This window comes from Grampus griseus (genome assembly GCF_964374135.1).
Source record: "Grampus griseus genome assembly, chromosome: 2".
Lineage (NCBI taxonomy): Eukaryota > Metazoa > Chordata > Mammalia > Artiodactyla > Delphinidae > Grampus > Grampus griseus.
In genome coordinates, this window is record NC_139018.1 from 36,927,032 (window position 1) to 36,933,031 (window position 6,000).

Sequence of the window (6,000 nt, forward strand, 5' to 3'; positions counted from 1 at the left end):
GCGGAAGGAAATGGCTTTCAGGTGACTTTGAAACTGGATCCTGGCGGAGGGTGAGGTGAAGACAGCGGGGCTCCCCTGGCTACCCGCGGCGGGGGAAAGTGGTAGGCGCTGGGCCGGATCGGCCCGGGAAGCTAGACGCACATTCCTCAGAGAGGGAGGGTCGCACATTCCTCAGGGAGGGAGAGCCTCCTCCAACCTAGCAGAGCACTGCCCTCGCCGACTGCGAAGGTGAAAGAGATTGCGAAGGCGGGTGCGGGGTGGAGGGGGTCGGAGGTAAACAGCAGCCACGGGCTCTGCCAGATACAGCCCGCCAGGCTCCGGACTAGGGGGTGCGGAAAGTGAGAAGCCCCAGTCTCCTCCTGCCTTCCAGAGACAGTTCAGCCTCAGGCTTCTGCCGTTCTTTAATCCTGCTTTCTTCTCTGATCACCCGAATCCTATCAATCCCTTCCTGCCTATCTCAAATTCCAGCTTCCAAAGAAGGCCTCTGATTTAACTAAGCCCTCGGTGAGCAGCACCCCTCAGCCAGGGCAGGTAATCGCGTTACTGACAGTGATAATAACTAATTTAGTGAATGCTTACCATTTGTAGGGCTCCTGCTATGCTATTTACAAACATTGTCTCCCTCCATCCTCACCTCCGCCTTGTGAGCTAGTGTTAACGGAAATCAGCTTCATCTGCTTGCCGCTGGAAAGCCAATACTCCAGAGACAAGTGTTGGTTGGAAAAGAAATGTTGCTTTATTCAAGAGGCTGGCAACCTGGGGAGATGGCACGCTCCTGCCCAAAAACCAACGCTAGAGATTCTGCTCGCCCAGGAAAGTTTTTAAAGGGAGAATCATCAGGGGAGGGGGTCAGATTCTTTCTTACCTTCCACTGTGTGCAGACTTTCTTCTGATTGGTTGGTGATGAAGTAACAGGGCAGTGTTCCAGGAATCTTGTGCTCAGCCTGAAGTTACCATCCTCCACCTGGATGGGGGCCTTAGTTCCTGCAGAAGAACTCAGAAATATTGTTATGTGTGTTCCTTCAGTTGGAAACCGGACCCTGCCCCATGGCTGCACTATTGTTTCTTGAGTGCTCCTCCTGTGTTTCTGCACTCCCTTCCCTGATCAGCAGCTCTTTCAATCTGCCCTTTGGAACTCAAGGAAGATCCAGGACGCTGCATGAAGCCTATTTCCTGCAAACAAGAAATGGAGAACACAGAAAGGATTTGTACCCAGGAGGGCCCCACAGGGTCTTGCTCCGTTTCACTAGTAAGTATCCTTATCCCCATTTTACAGATGGGATAACTGAGGATAAGAAGAATCTAGCCACTTGGCCAAGATCACATAACCAGAAAAAGCCGAGCCTGACAAGATCCCAGATAGGCCCAACATTTGAGGGCTTACTATGTGCTGGCCGTTATTCCAAGTCCTTTATATGAACAATTGCAGTCACAGAAGAAGAAAACGAGGCAAAGTCACACAGCTAGTGTATGGTAGATCTCAGATTCATAATAGGGGAATGCTTCTCTTCACCATTATCTATTCTGCTTTCTTTTTGACACTTGTTATTCAGTTCACGGCTTGATTATAATATCTTGCTCTGTTTCTACTTGTTTTAATGTATATCTTATTTCTTAAAAAGAGTGTAATCTTTCCTTGTGGCAGAAGTCATATAGGATGTACTCAGCAGAGCAATACTGAACTCAAATGAAATAACCCAAACAGTTTGTGAGAAATTACACAATCTCACTCCTAAGAATAAAACTCTGTCTGGGCCCAGGAGCTCTAGACCGAAGCCACTCCACAGTGCAGAGCCTCTCCTTCCGCCCTTTGCTTTAGCGGCCTCACCCTCTCTTCTATTAAGTCATTTATTATTATAATAACACCTTGTGCCTCAGTGATGTCTTTAATCCAAGATCTCAAAAGTATTCTAACTCATCTTCAAAGTACCCCCACTGAGTTGGGGAGATGGACATATTTTCCCCTATTTTATGGGTGAGAAAACCAAGACAACACAGAGCTGAAATGACTCACTATGGAAATCAATGGCAGGGTTTCTTCTCCCGGCCCTTCCCCTCCTCCTTCCGAACGCTTGGCTGCCAACATTTGCATGAAAATTTCAAATCCCAGAGACAAAGGCCATTGAGTTTTCACAATAAAGGACATTTCCAAACTGTCATCTCAGCTGCTCTATTGTGGTAGACCTCAGGAGAGGGAGGGGAATGTAAACACGGTGAAGGTCCCCTGGGGCTCTGTGCTTCCAGCCCAGAGAAGGAGCGAGAGCTAGCTGGCTGGGTGGGGAATGAAATCCCAAACTTGGAGGAAATCCCTGTCAAAGGCAACCTCAAAGTCAACCTGTAAACCACCGCCAAACTTAGAGGTCTCAAAGCTTCCAGAGTTTCAAGGTGCATTTTATTTTCTTTTATTTTTTTATTTATTTATTTTTTTGCGGTACGCGGGCCTCTCACTATTGTGGCCTCTCCCGCTGCGGAGCACAGGCTCCGGACGCGCAGGCTCAGCGGCCATGGCTCACAGGCCCAGCCGCTCCGCGACATGTGGGATCTTCCCGGACCGGGGCACGAACCCGTGTCCCCTGCATCGGCAGGCGGACTCTCAACCACTGCGCCACCAGGGAAACCCCACGGTGCATTTTAGCAACACTTCCCAAAGTGTGAGTCACAAGCCACAACAACAACAAAACAGATAAATTGGACATCAGCAAAACATAAAATTGTTATGCCTCAAAGGACATCAAGAAAGTGAAAAACTGCAAAGGATGGGAGAAAGATTTTGCAATCATATATCTGATAAAAGACTGCATCTAGAATATGTAAAGAATTCCTACAACTCAATAATAAAAAGGCAAATAGCCCCAATTGTAAAATGGGCAGAGGACCTAAACAGACATTTCTCCAAAGAAGATATACAAATGGCCAATAAGCACGTGAAAGATAATGTCATTAGCCATCATGGAAATGCAAATCAGAAAAACAGTGAAATATCACTTCATACATTTTAGGATAGCTAAAATCAAAAGCACATAATAATAAGTGTTAAGGAAGATGTGGAGAAATTAGAATTCTTATACACTGTTTGTGAATGTAAAATGGCGCAGCCACTTTGGAAAACAGTCTGGCAGTTCCTCAAAAGCTTAAACTTGGAGTTACCATATGACCCAACAATTCTACTCCTTAGGTATATACCCAAGAGGAATGAAGACATCTGTCCACACAAAACCTTGTGCACAAATGTTCATAGCAGCATTATTCATAATATCCAAAAGGTAGAAACAACCCAAATGTCCATCAACTGATGAATGGATAAACGAAATGTATATCCATACAATGGAACATTATTCAGTCATAAAAATGAATGGGGGCTTCCCTGGTGGCGCAGTGGTTGAGAGTCTGCCTGCCAGTGCAGGGGACACGGGTTCGAGCCCTGGTCTGGGAGGATCCCACATGCCGCGGAGCAGCTGGGCCCGTGAGCCACAACTACTGAGCCTGCACGTCTGGAGCCTGTGCTCCTCAACAAGAGAGGCCGCGACAGTGAGAGGCCCGCGTACCACGATGAAGAGTGGCCCCCGCTTGCCGCAACTAGAGAAAGCCCTTGCACAGAAATGAAGACCCAACGCAGCCAAAAGTAAAATAAAATAAATAAATAAATGAAATGCATTTCCATTAAAATAAATACTAAAAATATTTAATATACTAAGAATCATTGAATTGTATACTTTAAATGGGTGAATCATGTGGTATATGAAATATATCTCACTAAATTTGTTAATTCTTTTTTACATGTGCCATTCATACATGTTCCAGAGTTACCCAGGCTCCCTATAATCAAAACCTATCAGAATCCTACCAGAATCTTCGGCGGGCAGGACCCAACTCAGCATTTCCCCAGAGCCCACTGAATGAAGTTCACTGTGCCTTACAAGACAGTGATTCAAAGCCATGTGGCCCCCAGGCTTTCTGAAATGAGTAGAATGGAGAGTCTGTAACTAACTCTGAAAGGGCAGTGGCCTGGGCAAGGGGCAGTGGGGGGATGGGAGTTGCTTCCTGAAGTTCTTTATCAATAACTTCTTTCCCTCAGTCTGGACTCCTTAAGTGTCAGAAAAATCTGACATCGGAAAGGGGAAGAAAGTATGGGGCAAAGGAGAGGAAGGCTTGTCCCCGCCTTACTACATTCAAGCTCGTAACCACTGCTGTGGGGAGCTCTCGAAGGGAATGAGCTGTTTATTTGAGTTTGAGTCTGCAAGAGAAACATTTGCCAATCACCTGTGGTGTTTCAAGAACCCTGGAGTGCACGTGAACCGTTTGTGGAGATCACTTATGTTCACCTTTGTTATCAGTAGATAAAGGAGCTGTAAGTCAGCATTTACAACACCTGAGAGCTGAGAGCTGGAACTAAGACATCAGCCTTTGATGAACTAGGGGTGATTTATACACAGACATGCTATTCCTTCTCTGTCCCAAAGGCCAGAAGTTTTTCTATTTGCATCACATCACTACCTGTGGGTGAATGAAGTGTAAACATGGAAGTCAAGCTTTACCCAGTCTAATGTTAAAGTGAAAGATTTTCTGAGGTGGGTTAAGAAACTATTAGCTGAGATGGTGTTTTGAGTTGTCTGAGTACTTCCATTTATCCATGTGGTTAATGTCCTAGAAGACTTGCCACTTCTACCTGAGATTTTTCAGACCTGGGTGTTCATAAAAATCACCTGGAAAGTTTCCGACTCAGAAACAGACCCAAGGAATCTGCATTTTTTTAACAAGCAAGTGAGTCAGATGCAAGAGAGATCCATTGACCACACTTTAAAAAACATTGGTCTGAATTCTGCTTTGTGTCTTTTCCCCTCCCGGTGCTTCCTCTTCCTCCCCTGAAACACAGGACTCAAGATAAAAACCCTGCAATCCCTCCCTGTGCTCCAAAGATAAAAGGGTATGGCTTTTAAGACTTCATGATGTTGGAATAAATCAGGCTATTATATTTAATCAGATGAAAGGGTTCCACCTTGATTCCATGTGAAATGCTTAATCTTCAACACCTTGGTGACAAGCAGGGCGGGGTGCACCCACCAAGTACTATACTGTAACTTTCAGAAAGCAAATTAATAAGAGCTTGATTAGGAGGTCATTGCCCAGTTACCTACAGATGGAGGCAGTTCTTCCTGACTGTAATTTTGGTTGTTGATGTTTTCCTCCTAGGCAGGGCCTTTATGGGTTCCCCGCCTTCTCCGTCTTATCCAAAGAGGACAGAGCAGCTGTGCCAAGGCAACAGTGGAGCCCAGATCTGCATACCCTTCCTCTGGTTTCTGTGCCAGACCATGCAGGAAACATGGGTTATTTATAACCAGATTAGGACAAATGGGACCAGGTCCACCTAGTTTCCTAAACCACCGGCATCTCCTCCAGAGGCAATGAAGAATCGACCCAAGGGTGGATGGAATAACTTTGTTTCTCCACCTGAGCAGTGACCAGGCTCCCAGACCCCACTTGGTCCTATCCTATTATTGGCTGCCAGGCACTCCCATCAGAATCTCAGATCCCTTCATAAGCAGTGCTTTGTGGAGGTCAGACTTGCCTGCTCTCTTTTTTACTTTCCTGCTATATAACTGCCTTCCTATCAGTCTTAAAGGATTTCCAGGGTTTTTTCCAATCCTGAAAATCTTGGATTCTACCATCTTAAGGAACCCCATACTGGATCATTCAGCTACAACAAGCTCTCTTTTCCCTTCACCTCCAAGCTTGTCCAGGGAGAGAAACCTGGCTTCATAACTCCTGATTCTATGATCCAAATACTCTTATCTCAGGCCTGTGGGTGTCCTCAGCCTGTGGTTGTTATGGGAATAACATAATGCCAGGTGTAGTCAACCATCCTTTGAGGACTGCCCAACAACCCTTTGAGGCAGGTAATAGTTCTCTCCCATTTTACAGATGAGAACATTGAGGCTCAGAGAGGTCAAGTCCCAGGTCCCAGGTCATGTGGTCCTTAATGGCAGACCTAGGACATATTCC